Raw genomic sequence first — 24,254 nt, forward strand, 5'->3', positions numbered from 1 at the left:
ACGACCCTTAGAAATCCAAACAAAATGATTAAACATTTCTCCCTATCCCCTTGTTTAAATAAATACGTCGGAATAAATCAGGAAATTATCATCATTCTAAAGATGTATGTTTAGGGAGTTTACGAAACGTCTTTTCGCTAAAAATTTGTTTCAATATCGGAACACAGTTATTCAGGAATTGCAACGAAATCTTCTTTGTCACTCATAATTCTTATATTTAATTAAAAAACCTGAAGTACTTTTTCTAATTATTCACAAACCATATCATAAAATAATCAATTTGTTATGAATTCGAAATTTACATTATTTAATAATTCCAGGAATATGATAATCATTGCATCAATATTATAAATCCTACTCTCTTATGCCAGCAGGAATCGCGCTGTGTGCAAAGAAGACTACGGAATACAAGGATTTACCTTATAAAAAAAAATGACAGGCAATATTATGTTTCCATTTTTTTCTTTCAAGGAAAATCGCAAATACAAATCTTATTTCGGTTTTATTATTTGTTTCAATGGAGCATAATTGTGTCCGCTCTTTTCAGTCAATTTTTCTTTCGGTTAATCAATGGTTATTCATGTAATGTGACTGTCACTATCCTCTAGAAACCACGTGTCATAGGAAGCTGGAATTTATTAATTGAAATATTCAATATAATTTATTCCAAAATATGCTCCATTTTCCATTAAATATACCTCTACATGAGCCTTACCGCATTAATCCATTAAAAAAATAATTAACTGAACAACACTTTTCCAATAGTCGTGAAGCCGAAGACCGATTCTGTCCTAAATAGAAAGCATTTTTATCGTTGTCCCCCTTCATTTCTTGACATTTTACGGAATTGTCGTAGAATATATATACTCTCTTCTAAGCTAATTAATTAAATATTTTAATTGTATTGTATCATTTCTCTTTACAGAATTGGTTACCCAAGAAAATACCTCACCTGAAAGTAAAACTACAGGTATGTTCTGCTTTGGTCATCGTTCGGTAAAAAATTTCTTAAAGGCAGGAAACTTATGTTTCGGCACATGTGATATACAAAATACATTTAAATTATGAAACTTTATCTTAAGAAATATTGTGCTATAATATGACCATTTACCATTTACAGAATATTCTTTCCTATTATCTACCTCAGATGACTAGAATACTCATATGTATTTCTCATTTACAAATTAAACTCCCAGAACAAATTTTAAACCATTAACCATTTAAACTAATTTAAACCATTTCACGTGCATAATCTGATAATTCAATAATTTTTTTCAATCTGCAGGTCACTGAGAATATGACTCAAATAACCTACCAAGAATATGAAATATTTCTACCTATCACCTTGTTTAAATAAATAAGGTTGAATAACCAGGAAATTATCATTCTCCCCTAGATGTACATTTAGCCAGTTTAGGAATGTCTTTTCCGTACACAGTTGTTTAAATATGGGAGCGTAGTTATTCGGGAAGTGCAGCAAAGTATCCGTCGTCATTCATTATTTCTTACTTTAATTAAGAAAACTGAAGAAAGCTTTATAATTATCACAAAATATACTGTAATTTAGCAAATTAGCAAATAGCTACACGAATATCTTAAGCGAATATGAGTCGATCTGTTTTCAACGAAAAGCACTGAATGCAATTATTTACCATATAAAGGAAAATAATATGAAATGTGGAAGTTATTCTGGAATTCACTTATATGAGCATTATATTCCTAGTACAGTATTTACCATTAGTAATGCTCAGGAAAATGCATGTCGAGAAATTTTCTGACAATAAGAGCCCAATGTGGCGGTGCACCATCTTGCTGGAACACCACATTTGGCTGATGATTTTCCAACTGAGGTAACAGATACAGCTGTAGCATGTCCAGATAGATCACCGTTGTCACTGTTTTTTCCGCAAAGAAAAAGGGTCACAAAACATCCGAACATGACAAAGCACACCACACATTGACCTTTGGACTATCTCTTTCGAATTCTCGAATGGCTTGAGAGTTTTCCGATCCCCATATTCTGCTGTTATGATGATTTACCCTCCCTGGTACATAAAACGTTGCTTCATAACTAAATCTCCATCTCCATAGGTAATTTTCATCAGCTTCGACGTTTGACAAAATGTCTTGGGTAAATTGGAAACGGCGGGGTGTATCGTTCAGCTTTAAATCCTGCACAATCTGCAGTTTATAGTCATGGAGGTGAAGGCGGTTATGAATAACCCTCCAAACAGTCGTTTGTGGTATATACCTAACTGAAGAAGCTCGTCTGTTGATTTTTGTGCGCTGCGATAAAACACTTCATGGATTTGATCAACATCTTCCTGCGAAGGGCTCAGTCTTCCCGCTCATTTTCGGGGCAGAACACTACCAGTCTCTTGAAATTGCTTGAACCAACGTCGGATAACATTATCCGAAGGTGGATCTTTTCCATACTGAGTTCTGTAACGACGTTGAGTTGTGATAACGAACTTTGTTTCGTAAAACCAAAGTACGCACATTGCCTTCTCTTGAACAGTCGCCATTTTGAAGTAATGCCGTCAATATCTCCAAGACATCAATGCGGCGTGTATAGCGTTGCCAAATAAAACTTTTTTAGTTACACTTTCATATTCCGTAAGCAGTTTTATTTTGTTGTTTCCGGTGTGAAAATTATAGGCCACGGAAATTCCGACACCCTGTACACTAGTACTAGAACAATATACGCTACTTGTATATTGTCCTAGCGATTTATAACGATTGAGATATATTATTCAAATGTAATTATTTCCATTTCTCTAATTTAGAAGAAGAAGAAGAAGAAGATGATGATGATAAAGAACGAAGAAAAAAGAGGTCAGTTGATGCTGAGGAAGGAAATGAAAAAATTGGTATGTATATTATACTTTGACAAGATATAACAAAGCTGAAAGTAATTAATCAGCGATATTCTCATCTGTATTTATTTATATTCATTCGTGAACTGTATATTGGTGCCCAAAACTTAACTCGTGAACATAAAATCCCTTAATTAAATATTAATTACTTACTTGGGGAAATTCTAGAAACCGTTTGCGAAAGGGAGTTATGTTTTGAAAATATACCTAGGTTTTCATAGATCATGAGTAGACAAAACTGATGTGCTGCTCCTGCGTAATTGCGTAATTCATACTCTTAATAGAAAACAAAATGCTACTTCTGCTAACCAACCTGAAAAAAAAACTCTCAGACTCAGTTTGGCGCCACATCTCGGATCTGAATCCAATTGGTTTTATCAATGATGCTTTAGTGAGACGAACCAGGTTACGTCATCTACCTTTAACTTACTAAAGTATCCCGTGCTAAATGTGATTCAACTCTCCATTTCCTCCGAAAAAATATTCTCGCTTCGATGGAATTCATACTAATAGCTGAGTTCTGTGTGGAAGAGTTGTCATGACTACGACACGTGGTTTCTTGACTGTGCTTATAGTTATTTTTGAGGAACCGCGAAACTTTCTCATATTTTTTTACACGTTGTGCTTTCTTTGAATATCACAAATATTATTCCATTTGTATATGTTTCGCCTGTCTTACTGTGAGAAGTTCATGTAATACTGTCTGTGGCCTAAGGAATTAAAAACAGTTTTGGAACAAATAAGTTACTGTACTTCTAGCAGCCGACGGTGCTGTCTTTGCGACAAGAATAGGTGGTGGTTCATACAGATAATTTGACTTATCCTTATCACCGTCCTGACCACTGTGAACCCTGCTAGAAACAGAAGAGTGGAATCTTCATAATTCTGATGATCACATCAGGGTGGGATAATGCATCAGAACGCACTTGAACTGAATGCTAAAGCAGATCTGACCTGCCTTCACAGGAAAGGACTCAAACGAGGTGGATGTGCCCTTTTCTGAATCCTGGTTCAAATGACCAGTCACTTAACACAACAACAGGACACGAGCGCTACCTCATTGACTGGCCTTAATTGTCACGATATCAGCACAATATACACAGCAGAATTGCCATAGATTTACTGTCTGACAAACAAACAAAAAATTATATACTTCATTTCCTGTATGATATTGTAAATCTGTATATATATGATATTAAATACATGGTGTGGCTGCCAAAAGTTGTCTGGAACCGGTTAGCACAATAAATAAATATAAAAAAATATAGTATCAAAGAAATGATCCTATATGTATCGACTTTATTGAGTGAGAAGATTCTTGATCATATAAAGGCCATACAAAACAGAAAAGATATGAATTGCATGCATTTGTATCCTACTTAAATAGAGATTACCTTGAAGCTCTCGTTATCAAAAATCGGATGTGAATCTTCTCCTATGATCTTATTCATACACTGAATAAGATCATAAGAAATTCTAATGGTGTTAGCTTACAGGGAAACTCCTTTTTTATACATCCAGTCATTTGGTATGCAAATATTACTACACTATAGAACCACATATGGTAACTTGTGTACTATCTCCTGATAGGAACACTGAAGAATCCTGGTTAAACACAAAGTAGAAAAGTATGAATCCGAGACAGAGTTGTAAAGGTTATGTTAATGTTTTAAGGACTGACTTCATGAAATGAGATTTCTATTTCTTCCTCTATATTCTCAATATCAAGAAGTTTCAGCACAGTGTTGCGATTATGTTTGATATATTAGATGAGACATTCCGAAAACAACAAGGAAAAGAGAATAAGAAAATAACTTGTCAAGATGAATGTGACAACAAATAGATGGCATGCTAAGAATCGATAGCCTTAGCATACAGACGCTTGAAGCGAAAAGTATAAACACAATCCGACTATGAAGTGATGAAAATCGCCCATCCTGTGCGATTAATTATTTCTCCTCAATGGCTGCAGTGTTACTTTCACTTCATGAAATTTATTCATTCTCTTTCTCTTTCTTGTCATAGGTAATTGTGGGCGCCATTTTGTGCTGAGAATTGTCTATCGACGTATACAACAAACTCGACATCATCTGTCTATTAAATTTACCACCGTTAACATCAGAGAACAACTAAGAACACTCCTGCTATTATGGAGTCATTTCATTCTCCCTTTTCTAAACTCGACCCACAGAATTCCAGTATTGTCGCAGCAATGCACGCGCCTAATGAGATCAGCAAAAAGGTGAATATATGAGGAAGGATTTCAGCTATCTGTGCTACAGAGCTTGGTAACTAGGCACCTTAGAGTGCATTCTGACTGAGGATTATAAGACTGAGAGGAAATAATAAAATGAATGAAGGTTTATACGGTTATAAATAACACTATAATTAGGGGCCATAAATTTAAATTACGGGAGAAGACACTTCGACTGGATTGCAGGAAGCTTCCTTATGTCATATGACTAATACTATAATAACTATAATTATTTCTCCACTGTGAATTCTCATTTTACGGTCTTCAGATAGCAGCGATAAGCAAACATTGCAACTTTCAGAAAAAAAAATAAAACAAAAAAATGTCTGAACAGTTTGTCTTTTATAAATGACTTCTCTCCCACAGTTTTCATTAATAAAGTTCATACTTCAGTATTTATTTTTAGTCAAGGGTTATGAATAAATAAACAAGAACAGCATAATTTGGACGAAGTTTAACTTGCAACGAAAACTAATCATATTTTTTTCTTTTTTCAGTTACTTGCATCATTAATGATGAAAACGGTACATGCGAATTTGATGGATTTCAAAAGAATAACAAAGACATTCCTAGTAAGTAGCTCTTACCTTTGTAATCATCTGAAATATACTAATCTGTCGAAATAAGAAAATAAGTTTTCATTTTGATATACGGGCATCCTTTACCACACAAATAACCAACTCAGTTCAAGTTTTTCAGGCTTCCTAAATACCATTCACTGAAACTTGGTGAAGCAATTTCCACCTTGTTTTTATTATACCGAACAATTTAGGCTCAATAAAAATGAAAGACCGCTAAAATTACAGAACTAGCGTCATATCCACATTATTTTCATGACGGCGGATGGATATTTTTAACTTATTTTCGAAAAATGGAAGCTTACTTATTAAACCAAATCCGCATATGTCATCCATAATTTTCATTTGCCACAGGGAGATAAACTTTAATGTACTAAAACGTTATTCTAAAGTAAATAAGTGTTTAGAAACTGATACAAACAAAATATCAGCCCATACGAGGAAAAAAAATAAATAAATTGTCGTATTAAGCCACCTTAATATTAATTCATCTGCTGTGCTATGTCTCATGTCTGTAAACTGCGTGTGTTTTCTGGTCGATTTTCTGGACGAAACCCCGAGTTTCCATCGTATATATTCGATCTTCCATCTTCATATATTCGTCTGAGATCGTCTAACTCAGATAGGAGTGAAGAAAAGCCAATAAAATTTTCGCATTATTGACGGGATTCGAACCCGGGCTTCTTCCACTTGGTGTGGGGGAGGACAGTGACAATACCACTCTGCTACTGCGCACACCCATACGAGCGTTCTTTGACTGGTTTGTACATACGTATATAGTTTACATGCATTCAGTGACTACCGAATTATCACCGTCCATATGACAGTATACTAAACGACATTAAGTTCACAGATCAGCCTAAATACGTCGTGGCATAGATGCTACGAGATTACGGAATAAATATGGAGATTCTGTCATCCATGTGGATGCGCGCATTCCATAACTGTAATAGGTGGTCATTAGATATGTTGGACAGCACGAGTCCAACATGTCAAAGAACATCGAGTTTCTCTCCTGGAATCTTGGCTTTTCATCTTGCACAGCTGAGCAAATCAAACAAAGAATAAAAATACATGCAGTTTACAGACGTGATAGTGGTAAATATAAGCGATGCTGAGCCACATACTTCCGTTACTTGTATTTCAGTAGCAGAAATGATTCCAGTTTGGAAAGGAAAAGAACCACACTCTCCAATCATACTTGTTAGAATACAACCTTTATTTAATGAATTATTAAATAATTGTTTTTATTATTACAATGCAACCAGTATTTTCTATGAATTACGTATAAAATAATTCATAGAAATTATAATTGTATAGGATTGCAAAGATCAATGCAGTACACTTCAATTACGATCCGGATTTTTTTTTTTTTTTGTTTATGTTTTTAACTAATTCATAACATATTTTCTCTATGAAACGACTCACTTTTTCCGAGGAACAATTTTAAGTCATTCAACACAAAGTTCGGACGAATCGGTTCCTGTAATGATAGCTTCATGTTAGAGCATTAGTCTACTGCGGGTTAGCGAATGTTTGGTTTCCAAGAAGTAGCAAGTTAATTCATTCGTTAATTCATAAACAAAATCACAGAAACTCATGTGTTCAAAATTATACACTGCGCTAACTAAAACAGGTCCTCCGTGATATAGTGATATCGTCACTCGTTTGGTTATTTTTTTTTATTGTTATTTTTGGTTTTTTAGGAGCATTAGCAACTAAGGCCATATTGCTCCTGGGATATGCGGTGATCATTCCCTGACCTTTTCCGCATCCTCCGTATTTGGTGGATCACGGGCTCGAACCCCGGTCTAATCAAGAAGCATGTGTTACGCACTGCTGCTCCTGCCCACCTGGCTACGGAGGCGCCCACTCGTTTGGAGAGGTTTGGGTTCGAATCCCACTGGATACTGCAGCAATTCTTAAAAGCCTATTGAATTTCAACTTTAGTAAGTCAATAAGAGGAAGTAGGATTTTTCAGCCAGCGCAACGTACAAATAGGCCCATAAACAGACATGATACACAGTACAATATGTGCAATATGGCCTTGATACGGGGCTATACAGCCCTTGTCACCAGAGTTGCAAAATGGGACTGGGGGCGAAATAACAATACCCTCAAGCTCTTTCACAAAGCTACCTTCCTGCCGATAACCACGTATGCTTCAGGAGCATGACACCAAGGTAACCATGGTGTAAACCGCAGAATCCTCGATTCCATTCACAGAGCTATGTTGTTCGCATAACCCCAGTCTGCAGCACAGTGAGCACCCACTCGCTGCAGGTGCTAGCTTGATCTCTACCATTGGACCTCTAAGTGGCTAGACGGGTTCTTCATGAACTCTCCAAAGGGATTGCCTGCTCCTTCATTGGCATTGGTGCGGACCTTACTGCCAACCGCTTGACAGAGAAAAAGAGACTCATCACTCATCTCATCCAGATCTGGAAGACCAGATGGGAGAAATCTCCAAAGGATGAAATCACCAGATGATTCTACCCAAATGTCGACAAACTATACCCAACGGCACTGATATGGTTTGCGCTGGGACTCTGCTCAACCTTCCTGTTAACGGGATATGGTGCCTTCAAGGCCAAACTCACAGCCCCGGACATTACAGACGACCTAACCTGCTACTTTGTAGAGAGTTAGAGAGCTGGCACCACCTTACGCATGAATGCCAGCTCTATGATGACGTCCGCTGTCAGCTCATCACCCGGATCACCTTCTTGCCCGGAGATAGAGAACAACACCTCCTGCCTTGATGGAAGGCAGGAATATATAGCCTTCTCAAAGTTTGCCGAAGACCTGTACAGAAGAAGACGTGGCTTGAACACGCACCAATCACATCATGATCAATAGCGATAATAATAAGCAACACCAATGAAGATCCACTGGGTAACTCTGAAGACTGACAAAAGAACTGAAGAAAAGACGAATAGCGGCCTGTTGGCGGCATGAGCTGAGCACCCTAGCCCGGCTCTCTTTAACTCCCGTCCTTTTAACTCACCTCACCTCCTAGTAGGTGGGCGAGACGTCGCCTCGCCCACCTGCTACCCCATCCTCTCTCTCTCTCTCTCTCTCTCTCTCTCTCTCTCTCTCTCTCTCTCTCTCTCTGGTAGGTTCTACCCACTGCTCAACCCAGGGACGGCTTCCCTATCGTCCCCATACATCTGCCTATCACCCCCCAACTCTAACTTTTGCAACGGTGTACGTCAGACCTCAGTCCAAATTTAACTCGATTTCAAAATTCAAATCAATCATTTACTGAATATAAATCTTCTGGGTACCCTGACCTGCCTCCATGGGGCAAGTGTGGGCAACGGGGGTGCCATTAGGGCCCAATGGCTAAGTAGTCAGAGATACAACATACCGTGACATTACACAACAGGACACTGCCCATATACGTTTTGTAAATCTCTGGCTTTCACAGACCTCTGTGCTACACCTACAATGCATACAACACGGAGATGCGGGAAAACCCTGGTGCCCTTAGACATCAAATACTTGACACTTTATAGTGGAATAAGATTGTCATTGTTAACTGTGTCATTTTTTTATTATTTTCTTTCTTTATTTTTTTCTTTTTGGTTATTGTAACAGTTATTTTCGGGTGTTAATTATTATTTTTTCCTCACCAATAAAGGCACTCCTTTTAATAATACAGATAAACTATTTATTAATTTTAAATACTAATACTTGAATGGCTTCTGTTGCATCTGCGCAACTTGTAAACAGCTCATTCCACTTCATTGGCAGCGCAGAAATATGAACATCATTTTCTTCCACAGGTGCAGGTGATGTATACATCTATGTGATATCGAAGGGGAATGGTGAACAATCTTTAACAAGCCCGGAACAAAAACCAAATAATAATAGCCGAGTGTCTATTCGGTACTGGCAACAAAAGGACGATCTACTCTCAGTTCACATAAGAGAAAAAAAGGACAACACTACAGAGCGTGTAGCGATAGCTGGAACCAAAAAAGACAACTGGACTACAATTACTTTCGATACTCTGCATTTTTTTAAACCAAAGGAAAACAACGAAGTAAGAATTAATGCTTTATTAATTGAAATTTTGTAGATTCAGTTATTGGTCCAAAGCCTTGAACCAAAGTAAAAAAAAACTGAAAAGCGAAATACTAATTAACATTATATTAACAATGTGTGAAGTTACTCAGAATGTACAGCGATCATTAGCAGTTTTGTTTAATGTAATAGCATCGTCCACTTACCTAATGTAGTAATTCCATTCATTTCTTGTTGCAGATTTTAATAAAAGCCAAGGTAACTGATCCAATTACAGCAACAGTAGCGGTTTCCAACCTTACAGGTAAGGCTAAATGAGTACAGTTTCATAACCTGTTTTTCTTAATCATAGATGATCACACTCTTTTAGGGCACTATAAATTGTGCGTAATCTTAAAATATCATAATCTTAATAACTTTAAATAATAATGGACCTGTCTCATATCATAAAATGCAATTCGGTGAAAAGCCTTTTCATCTGGATTCAGAAAGAAAAACGTTGGTTATACCGCGTATTGCAATCGATGCATACATATAAATTATAAATTGGTAACCATAACGTATAAAACGTAGAATAAAATAAGAGATAATATGCGTGATAGATTACCCCCTAAAAATAACCGGGCACGCTATTCTCATGGTGCATTTGACTTGGGCGAAGTTCTGGAACTAAACAAGTGACCTCTGAACGATTACTTGAGTAAGTGACTTACGAAGACTAATTAACGCAAGTCATATAAAATGGTGTTTCCGCTGCAGAAACACTCGTGTTTAGATGTATTTAAAAGTTAAATATCCAGATGCTGTTGTGATGAACTGCATCTGGATATTTAACACACAGCTACACAGTTTAGAAATATCTCATCCCCACCTGTCGAGATGAGATTTCAATAATATTTAGTGCTGACATCTACAGGTGATGTATCACCACTTATTGCTATGCCCTTCTTACACCTAGTCATCATCCAGCCCACAGGATGATGACTCACGACAGAAAACAAAAATCTTTGTCAGAAGAAGATTTTAACTCGTCTAGGTTCTCGAGGAAGGGTGAAGATTCGCAACTTACCTTGCTCTAACTTCTCAGAGCGTGGGACATTGTTATTGAGAGGAGGTTGTTGGAAGATTCCGTCGGACCCTAAAGGTGTATGGGGATGACTCTGTTAACTGCAGCAGATATGGCCGCTAAGCCGAGAGTGGATAGTGGCTACAGAAGACACAGAGGACAGTCGTGTACTGGGTACATGACTGTCCTCACATAATTGCCTCCTTATAGAGTCAGCCATATCCATCAAAAGTCCCTAAGCTGATCATTATCAAACCTCCATGAATATCAGTCTTCTGATTGACATTCATGGAAGCAGCAGCCATGTTTGCTTTCCCATTGGGAATGCGATGTTTTAGCATAATAAAAGACAGGTCGGTTGAATATTATACAATATGAGTAAAGCTGTATAGGTAGAGGTAACTAAATCTCTAAATGAGTTCTCACTATTGAATTTTTCATAAAAACAAAAACAAACTTTCAAAATTTATATAGTAATTCCCAAGAAATCTTAAAATTTCTGTGTTTAAAACTTTCGTTTTTCTTTTCAGCTAAGCCTTTGACTAATTTCGATGTCAAAGGGTTCGGTAAGTCACTTTTTCAACCCTACATTTTTATAATAGTGAGTATTTAATATGCTTTCCATAAAAAATAAAACGTTCACTTTCCCCTGGTTTAGTCAGAAGAGGGGATATCACTATGAAATATTTATTATTGAATGAATTATTATTATTATCTTGTTCGATTCATTTTTATCATTTGTTACATTAATTTATTCATTTTATTATTTTTCTTTTTATTTTTGCAATGATTATTAATATGCTCTTTGTCGCCAAATTATTTGTAACTTAAATAATGATTATATTATTTCATTTCAAGAACCAAATTGTACTTTGAAAGAGTGCTTGAATAAAGGCTGGGGCTATTATCCTATAAAAGGCGACATTGGTAAGCAATTTTGATTCTAATAGAAATAATCTAATCGTATATAATTTTGTTAATATTAAAATGATGGGCGTTCAGTCCTAGAAGACAAAAGACAATCTCTGTTGTAAACACGTATTCAGGTTATATGGACATATAACACGAATACGCGTTATTCTTCTTGGAATATATGATTTTCCTGGAAAAGTTAATATATTATTAACTTTTCCAAGAAAATAATATATTCACCTTTTATGGGTTTCAAATAAAAATGGCAAGAATAAAGTTTAAAGAGCCACATGTTTCCTTGAATCCACTGGTAACTCAGCAGGTTGAATGGAATTATATCTTACATCCTACTCTTCAAATTATTTAAGTGTTGGTCATTGGTAGGCCAATAATTTCCTTTTTCATATACCCCTGAAAGGAAAGTTTTTTGTATGAGAGAGAGAGACCCTGCTGTGTGCATCTTTATTGTAGTTTCTCGTGATGAAACCAAATGGCCGCTATTGTGATGAAATTATAAACTCAACCCATTCAGGACTCTTGCGGCTACTGTCCAATTTAATATCAATTTATTTTATGTTCGGAAAAGGGTATTTCTGTTTACTATTATCCCTATGAGATCTTTGAATTAGACTAAAATAGTTTTTGCGCGTCCACCACATTTCTCATTAATTTCTCTAACCAGCAGCATGGCAGGCAACGAACATAATACGGTATGTGGATAGCCTATGTGATATTTATGAAAAAAAGAACTGCTGGATTTCAAAAAGGCCCAAATATAAAATTTGATTAAAATATATCCACTGGAAATCGAGCTGTTACATGCGGACGGACGGCCAGACAGAGATGGTGAAGACAATAAGTGCATTATGCACTTATGCTAACATGCCTGATAATGTTTTCTTGGGTGAATTTCGCCTTTCATGCTTGTGAACTTATGAACCGATTCCTTCATTGTTCCATGGTTAAACGCTCCCCCACTCGCTTTGCCCTTTAGTGACAAAGTATATATAATACACTCACTTTGACATTCTGTCTGTCTCTCTCTAATCATTCAATCCGAATTGATATATTGATATAGCATTCGCAGAAGTACCATTACAGAGGCGATTGTTTTTATCAATATGCATACATACCACATGTAACGTCGGCAATATCACTATTCCTCAATATGTTAAACAAATCATAATTGCCCAACAAACAGTGTCAAACACATAGAGTTTGTATGGTTGTTTTTGAGGAACTTAAAATTACCAGGGCTATTTTGCTGTTTCTTTGTGCGTAAAGTTAACTATAAAACATGCATCCGTTTTTGGTAAAGTCACAACTTATTAAAAAAAATGTATCGCTATATTAAGCGGTTATTTTCAGGTACTACTGGGGCTATATAATAGGGGACTACATTCGAATTCTTTCAACAAATAACAGTCTGTTACATTTTTTTAAGATGACACATCGAAAATACACCTCCTTCAAATGTCCAGAAGCTCTTCACATCTATTGTCAATTTTTTAGAGATCTAAATGATGTGTGCTTAAATGACGATCACTTTTTGCGAGGTGGAAAATCGAAATAATCAGAAGAACGTCAGGATTCCCGAGAACAGATTTACGTGCACGGTATATTATTCTTAACCAGACTGTAAACAAACAGAAGAGTTTCTGAATGGGTTATGCTTATAATCTGAGTGGCGACTATTTTGTTTTAAGATGGCCGCCAACGTACATAGCAGTACTCTGCCAGAAGTTGACACTACTTTCATCTAGCAGTATCAACGTGTCTGTTGGGTTTCAGGTTCTACGCCGGCTGCTTCTGAAGGGGTCCTATAGTACACTCTTTAGATACTCTTAAGGTCCTATAGTACACCCTTAAGATACTCTTTACTGAGAGTAGATGAGAGTAGATTCAGTCTCAGCAGCGATTCTGGACGTCAATTAATCTGGCAAGAGGCTGGCATACGGTATCACCCGGGAAATATCACTGAAAGGGATCGATATGGCGATCGAAGTATTCTCGTCTGGGGAGGCGTTATCTTGGATGGACGTACACAACTCCATATACTGGAAGGCGGTACTGTAACTGGTGCACGCTACTGACTGAGGTAATCCTTCCCCATGTGCGTCTGTTCCGAGGTGCCATTGGCCCCGAGTTCGTGATCGATCTAAATCCAATCTAACACATATGGGACGCTCTGGGGAGACGCCTAGCGGCACGCTCACACAAATGAATGTTCACCAACTGAAGATCGCCGTGACAGAGGAATGGATGATATTACCGCAAGAACCTATCAACAACATTGTTCTAAGTATGGACAGGCAGTGCAAAGCCTGCATCGACATTAGGGGCGACCATATCTCCTACTGAGGACCACCTCTTCCCTTTGTTCCATCTTTAGCAATGATGCATCCGTATCATTGCAGCCAGTGCTATGTTGCCATTTTTGAATAAAGTCCCTCTGTACCGTTTTGTTTCCGTTGTTGTGTCGGTGTTATTTCCTTCATCATTTATGTACCTCACGAGACGAGGTGCCTTTGGCATGCTTTTCCCATATCCAGGCCACACCTATGAGAAGCTACAGGTGAAAACCTGACTGATCCTTAAATTTGACACACCAATGAATTCATTAGAATATCATAGGACCTTTTACGATATGAATTTGATTGTAGTAGTCAGTAAAACCATCTTCTAAACAGGTAGAACTTTAGGTATAATGTTCTAACACTTGCTTTCCATTTTTGTAAAATAGGTTAAAAATTAATTTCTCTGCAAAATTGCTCCCATTTAAAGTCTCTAAGCAAGTATAAATCAGTTTGGCTTTGCAAAGGACTAAGGGAACAACGTTCTGCTCTACACCCTCCCCCTTCTTGGCTCTAGTTTTCAGACAAAGGAATATACTAATTTAAATCAACTTTTTTGTGCATTGATAATCAATATATTTAGTGTTTTCTTTATTCTTATTCAGATATGGAAAATTACACGCTTAGCGAAAATCAAGAGGTTCAGATCATAAGTCCATGGTTCAAGATTAACTCTTTGAAAGAAACATTAAAGGCAAGGTGACTTTTATAACTTAACTATACATTTATTTAAATATTTTACAGAATAAATTTTTATTGATACTGCGACTTGAATAACTAGTGACAATACAGTATATGTTAATGGTTATCAACCAGCCCATCCATTAGGCGAACCTAGGCGGTCGCCTAGAGCGCAAAGGTCCTAGGGGCGCATTCCAACAAAATATAATTTTTTAGTGGTTAAAAAAATAATTATTTAAATTAAATAAGGTAATAATTATTTCTAAATAAAGAAATAACATTATATAAATATTTTATCAAATATTAAGAATATATTAAAAAAAAAAAAGATTGATTTACAACATAATCCTCTTTACGTTTTATGACATTCATTTCTGACATTATTTATTTATGACATTATGAATAGAATACAAGTGGAGCACAAATTTTAAGTCTCGCCTCTGGTGCATGAAACCCCCTTGCGCCGGCTCTGGTTTCAGGTATTCTAAAACGACAAAACTGTAATGTCAGCATGAAACTTAATCTGGCATTTTAGCCTAACGATTTGAATAAAAGGTTTTAGGCTGCCGTGGTTGGTAGTCAAACGCGAAGTTACGATAATACTGTACACGCGTTTGAGTTGACCATGGTGTAGTCCAGGTGACTTTTCAGTACGAGGATGGTCTTGGATTCTCCCTCTACTTTGTAAACTCCTCGGACTCCATATGACAGCCCCTAACATGAACAGAAAATGTATTTATTATGTTGTTTAAAAGATAAAAAGTTTTAAAATCCTCCCCTCTAAAAGTCCTCATTCTTATTGCTAGCATTTTATTCAAAGGCCATTCAATAGTCTCCAATAAGAATATTTCACTTCGAAATTTTTCTTTCAAAATTATTTCAAAATCCAAAACTTGCTTAGTTCTTTACATTCTCTCTTACGACATCTGTCTCTTCGTTTCTTTTCCATTCATTCTTCCCGTCTCTTTCTTCAATGATATGCTTTCCTTATCGATGGACTCAGTATTAATTTTTGATAACAGGAAAGCAATATTTAGTTCATTCTTTCTTCATCCCAGAGTCCAATTCACCTATTGATTGCGAGCGTGCAGGCCTGGCCCGAAGCGGATATTTCAGTTCATTCCAAAGGAGATTTTCAATGGTATTAATATCGGAATTCAGAGTAGGTCAATGAATCTTGTACACGCCCATAGCTTGCTCTCATTTCTGCGGTTTCTTTCCAAACTAAGTCATTACAGGCTGTGCAGTATGACATGGCATTGACGTGCTGAAAGAGGAAAGGATTATTTTCGCATTGCTGCCGAAGTGCAGGAAGAGTAAACTTATCCAGAATGCAGCATCGTGTTCATTGTTCCAAGAACGATGATCAATGGTTCAAGCTGTAAACAACACCAAACTTAACAGTTGGAACGATACTCGCACTCTGATAAATATCAGTTATGAAGACTGATGGGTGTACGTACTACTCTTCTGAGCGCCCTCTGGTCTCTTTCAATTTTTGCGGTCTTTCCGAACAATTACAACTGTTGTGGTAGCACACTACAAAAGCTAACTGATCAATAAAGTGGCATTTGATGATGATTTCCGTTGTAAGTTACAAAACGCACCCCTTGATCTATCTGCTATAAGATATCAATCTCGTATTTCGACGAACTGTTTCCTTCTACTGTGAATGCAGTGTTTTTATGATTTTTGTTGGAGCATCGATGAGCGGTATGGTTCATTTTCTCCAGATCCCAGAGGGTACCCCAATACTTTTGACAATAGAAGAAGCATGGAGGCATTTGTATAAAAGGTCAAATGCATTTTGTTTAAAATAATGAATCAAATTGTCTTCAATGTAAATTAAATTGATTACAGGGAAAGTGGGGACGGTTAAATATTTCTGAAATAACTCCAATATCTACTCATGAGAAACCATTCAGCTATAGCTAGCGGTTATAGAATACCAAATATAAATACCTTTAGACCTAACCAAAGGAAAATTAATGTCATCTCGCCAACTTCATTTAACTTAAACTTAAGAATACGATTTTTATGCATTTGGGGGTTCAACTGGTATGGAATTTCGATATGTGCTAATCCCTCAATTTTATTCAGGATGTTATAGCAGCCAAATGATACTCAACCAACTACTAAATTTGTGTGTGTGTGTGTGTAATCTGCTGCATATATATAACTATTGAAATTAATTTTCATTTGAAAATAAGCATATGAAATGTTTGTAATTTTGGCCACATTTCCATGAATTTTGCTTTTTCTTCTGAAAATATCCTTTCGATTAACTTTCAAAGTGCTGTATAGAAAATGAATTATTATTAGCTTCTTTTCGGGCTCTTAATTTAATTTAGGGCTAAAGTCTCACGCTACAATTATAAAACATTATTGCACAATTCTCATTTTGAACTTCGTTCAAAATTAATTCACTAAAAAAAAGAATTCAAAAAGAAGTTCAAAAAGGATTCATTAAATAGCAAACTAGGTTTGCTATTTAGTGAATCAATGTCGTATTGTACATCTCCATTTGAGATGTGCTTTTCATTTAGAGTAAATATAAGATCGTAGCAAACTCAGTTTGCTCATATCTACTAGCAAAGTGAAGATTTTTTTTTTCAGAATATAAAGAAGATGCTCTATTTGAGTTGCTTATTTTTAATTAGAATTTAGTTAACAATTAATTTTATACCACATTTTTTTTCTTGACAGCTCTGCCTTCAAACGATATTTTAAAATCTTTGGTGTTTGATATTGTGAGGTACCGCGTTTACCCAATTTAGAATCCAGGTGATATTTTTCTTGTGGAGAGTTCTCAAGAACAGCATGTACTGGGATAATCCAGTACACAAAAGCTGATATCATCTCAGAAGCATATCACTGAAGAAACTAGCAGTAATTATGAAATTTACGCAGAGGCTGCAAGTGCAGAGTACTCCATGTGCAGCGATCATGGCGATAATTCGGCCCTGGAGGGATTGTGCAAGGCTCAAGGGGTAGAATTTTTTTCAGCCTGGACTGTACTTGTTAACAGGAGAGATTGCTTCTACAGGGATGGGATACACTTAAATAGAAAGGGTGCAAGAATATTTGCTGATGCTGTCGAGGCAGTGTTAGGTGGGTCGGAAAACTGCTAGTTGGGGGGGATACAAGGACTAATAGATTAACAGTAGCCACTGGCAGAGGTGGAAGTGATTCTTGCACTGCTTCTATTGAAATGAGCAGAAGCCTGAAAAACAAGATGCATGGTATTTCAGAGACTGCTAGGAGTCATTGCGGTACAAGTAAACACATGGGTTGTGTTAGGGTAGCTAAGAAAAAGAACAGGTGCATGTATACTTATGTGTACACCAATGCTAGAAGTTTGGTAAATAAATTTGATGAATTTGAGGTATTGCTCAAAGCATCAAAGGCGGATATTGTTGGGATATCAGAGACGTGGTGTCACACAGAAATACGTAATGCAGAACTGGAATTTGGGGAGTACAATGTCTACAGAAAGGATAGACAAGATAGGAAGGGAGGAGGGGTTATGCTATTAGTTAAGAAACACATAAAGTCCAAGGAAGTGAAGCCAGTCGACATCGATGGACAGGGCAGTGTCGAGTCAGTTTGGTGTGACATAAGCATAGGGAAATCAAAATTGAGAGTAGGAGTGTGCTATAGGCCTAATGACTCTGATGAGTATAATAAGATATTGTACAGGGAAATAGAGTGGGCCAGTAAATCAGAGAGTCTTATAATGGGGGATTTTAATTTCCCAGATATTGACTGGAATTTGTGGGTTGGTCACTCGCACACTAGCAAGGCTTTTGTGGATTTATTGGATGATTGTTTTCTACATCAGCATGTTCGTGAGGCAACAAGAGGGAGCAATACTCTTGATCTGATTATCAGTAGTGATTCTTCATGCATTAAGAATCTGCAGATAAATGAACCACTAGGTGGCAGTGATCACAGTGTGCTGAAGTGGGATTTACTCAAGGAGGTAACTACCATCAGAGGTAGAGGGAAGGGTTTTTGTTTTCGTAAAGGCAACTATGATGGTCTGAGACAGTATTTAAATTCTATACAGTGGGACCAACTGACGATGTTACCAACAGCAAACTCAAAATGGGAAGCATTCAAGGAACTAATCTTGGAGGCTACCAGGCTTTACATACCAACTAAGAAATATTGTTCAAGGTTTAGGCCTAAATGGTTGTCAGATGAACTAATGAGACATGTGGCAGAGAAGAAAGATGCATGGGATACATACAAATTAATGGGTGACATGGAAGCCTATGATAGATATAAGTTGGTCTGTAACCAAGTCACAAAGGAGATTAGGCAGGCAAAGGCAGACTACGAAAAATCCTTGGCAAAGGATGCAAAGAAAAACAGAAAAGAGTTATTTACATATTTAAACTCAAGAAGGAAAGGGATGAATCAGATTGGTCCACTGGATATTGATGGTTCAACAGTTGAGGATCCTGCTCAGGTGGCTAACAATCTAAACGAGTATTTTGCATCTACATTCACGCATGAGGAGTTATTCAGGAAGGAGAATGATCTAGGTAAAGTAAACATTGGCAGGGAGCTGGATGATTTTGTAATAACTGAGAGGAAAGTGGAGGAGAGATTGTTGAGGATAAACATAAAAAAGGCACCTGGGGTGGATGGGATCTATCCAGTTATATTAAAGGAGGCAGCAAAGGAAGTAAGCAAACCCCTAGCCATAATTATGAGAGCTTCTTTGGACTCAGGGGAGGTACCCATAGACTGGAGATGTGCAAATGTAACCCCAATTCACAAAGGAGGATCAAAGGCTGACACAAGTAATTATAGACCTGTTAGTTTAACTTCTGTTCCAGGTAAATTAATGGAGGCACTGGTTAAAGAAGCACTGCGGGATCATCTAGACAAGAATTCAGTTATAGCTCAGACGCAACATGGTTTTGTTAAGGGCAGGTCTTGCCTGACCAATTTGATTGGATACTATGATGTAGTCATAAAAGAACTGGATGCAGGGAATAACTTTGATATTATATATTTGGATCTTAGAAAGGCTTTTGATACTGTTGCACATGGAAGACTGCTGCACAAATTGGAGCAGTGTGGCATTGGAGGCAAATTGCTGCTATGGATAAGGGGATGGTTGAGTGGCAGAAGACAGAGAGTGGTAATCAATGGACACTGCTCAACGTGGACTAATGTTATTAGTGGAGTCCCTCAGGGTTCAGTGTTGGGTCCGTTGTTGTTTTCGGTGTTTATGAATGATATTGATGATGGGATATCAAGTTTAATGTCCAAGTTTGCAGATGATACAAAGGTTGGCAGGATTGTTAAGGACACTACTGACGCTATGCTGCTGCAACAGGATCTGGAAAGGTTGAACAGATGGGCTGAGAGGTGGCAAATGAAGTTTAACATTGACAAATGTAAAGTACTACATATGGGAAACAGTAACCCCAGAGCAACGTATCAACTCTGCGGTACTATACTGACAGTGGTGGAGAATGAAAAGGACCTGGGGGTAATTGTGCAGGCAGATATGAAGTTCTCTGAGCAGTGCAGACGAGCTGCAAGAGTAGCTCATGGTGTCTTGTCAATGATATACAGGAATTTTTCTAGCAGGGATAAGGAGGTGATTATTCCCTTGTATAAGGCAATGGTTAGGCCACATCTTGAGTACTGTATACAGGTCTGGAGGCCGCATTTCAAGAAGGATGTAGAGCTGCTGGAACGGGTACAGAGAAGGGCAACAAGATTAGTGAATGGAACAAAGGGTTGCTCTTACGAAGAAAGGCTTAAGTTTTGCAAATTACAGAGTCTGGAGACTAGGCACCGGCGAGGTGATCTGATAGAGGTGTATAAGGCTTTGAATGGGTTGAGCATGCTCAATGCCAATGGGATTCTTCATCTTGCTCAGAATAATCACCTCAGAGGGCATAAATTCAAATTGAGGAAGGACGGATGTCGGATAGATGTGCGGAAATTTGCCTTTGGCCAGCGGGTGGTTGGTTGGTGGAACCGACTTCCATCACTTGTTGTTGAAGTTGATAGCCTAAACAAATTTAAAGCTCAACTGGACAGGTATTTCGAACGAACGGAGGGGTGAAATGGGAGTGGTGTGTGTTTTTTTTTTTTTTTTTTTGGCTGATGCTGAATAAGCTTGCTTTCTTGCATCATATGCCTCTGCTAATGCTAATGCTAATCACATATTGAAAATATTTTCGTACGAATAAAATATCCGGTGTTCCTTCATAGGTATTCAGAGATCATAAATAATGCAAGTGAAATATTTCAATAAATATGAGCACTTGAATAAAAGTGCTCATATTTATTGCTCTATAAGTAACATCTGCTTTCAAAAGAGGGATGAAGGCAACCGGAGGGATGGAGAACTTTGTTTTCGAGTCTATCCACAGAATATTTTATGTTCACATCTATGTGAACATAAAATATTCTGTTTTACAATGTTCTTATAAATAATATGTAACGAATGAAAAATAAATAATTCTGTTACTTTTGTATTATCTAATTATTTTCTTACAAATGTTTTCAAGCTGTTAATGACGCTGATTTCAAAAATAATTATAATAAATGAAGTATTTACTAGTCTAGTTTTCATACTCTCTCTTTTTTTTTCAGGTTTATGTATCTGGAACCAAACAAGGTACTGCCAATGTAATAATATCTGTAAAAAATTCTAATCGTCAGGAATTGCATAATAACCTGGGCGAAAATTTTACGGTGTCGTTGGACCTAAATACCGCTGATGAGGAATTCCAGGTAAATGTATTATATATGTTCGGAGATATCCAAAAAAGATTGAATTATTTTTAAAACGAATAATAAATTGAATGAAACGAATTGCAGTTTGCATGATGTTCATTTCCTTAAGACAAGTTAACTGATATTTTATGTTAGATATTGTATTGTAGTAGTCTATCTGAGTTGTTTATTCAAATGCACGAATGACCACTGTAGTAACAGTGTATTAATTTCGTAATGTAAGATTCTATGGCTTACGTCGTCCAGGGCTGGCCAATGGTAGCCCAAAAAAGAGTTAATACGCGTTCAAAGGCATCTTCTCCTGTGGAAAGGTAGCCAGTATGGTAGTAGTCCTCCGAGTCACGAAGTCAGGCTCATAGCAATTTCGTTTGAGGAAACAAAAGTTGCAGAATTGTTCTGGAAATCTTGGATCTTAAGGTGTTCCCAAAATTTTAAGGCTCAACGAAAGTACGCACTTTATCAGGTTAATAAACTTCAGGTTGTTGAAATGCTGTTGAGGGAAGGGAGAAAATGCATCTAGTAGACCACAAGTCGCCAAACTTACATAAGAGGCACAACTAAGCGAATTTAAAAAAAGTGCACATTGCATATATTTTTATAGAGGGTATTTTCGTTGAAAAGCACCTCGCTTATATACTTTGCTTATTTTTAAGTTAAAGTTGGTATCGTCTAAACCATTTTTCTATCGCATTTAGGCTGACACTTTTGAAATTTATGTTACTATTTGACTAAGCATTTTCATTTAGATCTTACGTTTTCTAAATTTAAATTTTGTCTAATCAGTTTTGTTCTCTGTCCGTCACATCATACCTCTGAAAAGGACGTAAATCGATTTTGTTTGCAGCAAAAAAAATTGTGTGTATGCCTAGCACGCATAGCGGAAATTAAGTGAAACTCTTTAGTGTTTGTCCACGATATTAGCTTCGAGTTTTGCATTAACGTAGATAAACCATACATCATTCGAAAAGCCTCAACCAGGAATTGGTTTATGATGTTAACCAGAATTTAATGAGCTCATTTTTAAATAAGAAAAGTAACTGGTACGTGTACGTAAATGGCTAACCTACATTGCATTAAAGGATAACAGTCCAACCAGTAGTGAATAGAAAGAAAGATTTCATTTTTTTATTGCTTCGGGTGTAACTGATCAAATTCATAATTTTTTTTTTCCTGACTATTCCTTGATTCTTTAGACATAAAAATTGAACGAAGTTATATAAATTCCAGATATAAATAAAGAAGCATTAGGTCAACTTGTGAAATCATTCCTATTAAAATTATTTCGTATCAAACTTTGCACTAAATTAGTCCATGAGGTGAAAATAAATGTTAAAATACCCGCGTTACACTCACCTCTAATGCTTGAATATACAGTTGAATCTTTTCTTTCTTTCTTTTTCTGCTTAAACTGCTGTTGGTAACAACACTTATCTTTACACAAAGAGTGTGGAAGAGTAAATCTATTAATGGACTAACTTAGCCTAACACGATAGACTTCTCCTCGATTAACTTCCTCACCCCCATTTCTCTCACCGAGTGATACTACAAAGAAACGGAGAAGCAATTTGCGGGAAATATAAATAAATAATAAATTTTCTGTTTATACTCCGGGATGACCAAACGATCAGAGGAGTTTACAAGATACACAGAATACAAGAAACAGCACCGTATTCAGCAGTCACGGGCTTGAACCCAGGTCACTCAAGGCACGTGTACTTATGCACCCGCGCGCCTAACCACTAGGCTACGGCGGCCTTTTCATATTTCGGCATATTTCAATGATCTTGATGAAAAGCGCTCGAAATCATGTTTTCATCCCTTTTTTCGTATATTATTGCAAACCCACTGAATAAAATTTATATCAGATCTATGGCATGTTCAGTATTTATGGGTAAAACTTTATTTTATGAACCGCTTTCATTTTTCCCCACAGATTGTTGTTACTGCATCGACGGAACAAGATGGATCTCTTACCATACTCAGTCTTTCAGGTATGTGGCTTATGAGAACAGCTTAGAAATAAGAATAAACTCTTTTCGGGTAATAGATGTTTAATGTGCAAATAGAATTTGAATGCCACACGCCAGTCAGCTTTCCTCAATGAGCGATTCATTACAATAGCAAGAAGTAATAAAACAGGCTGCCCAAGGTCACAGCCCCTCCTCCCAGTTCCGTATTAGCACTGTGGAAGAGAAGACCAAGAGAAGGCCATATTGCGCCTCCCAAATCAATTGAATCTATCAGAACTATACGAGTATAGAATAAGCTGCTTCTATCGAAACATATACGTACATTCTATGCATCGCGCATAATTTATTCAGATTGAGCTAAGTCACGAGGCTCTCTTCTCCGGTAATACATCCTGAGCCTTCAGAGGAATTTCGATATATAGATCTTACCTCAGCAGCTCTTAAGAAAGTTCATGATTCACTTTTATGTGCCCTGACAACTGTAATTGCAATTAGATTTAGCCACCAGCACGAACACCCTAGGAATTTTTATTGCGCAATTATATTAAGAAACATATCATAACAGTATGTACAAAGGATTTTAAAAATGGTAGTTATAGTGGCCTACAAGACTGAGATAAAATAAAGAGCGGGGAGACTAAGGCAGGGTACATTAATAAACTAATGTAGTTTTCCTTCGCACGCTAATAAAAATAATTAACGAATATTTAGATTAAAATTCTTTATATTTTTTTCAGTTGCTGACCGATGTGACGGAGAAACT

Source organism: Mastigoproctus giganteus, chromosome 2, assembly GCF_048544385.1.
Source record: "Mastigoproctus giganteus isolate SK-2022 chromosome 2, ASM4854438v1, whole genome shotgun sequence".
Lineage (NCBI taxonomy): Eukaryota > Metazoa > Arthropoda > Arachnida > Uropygi > Thelyphonidae > Mastigoproctus > Mastigoproctus giganteus.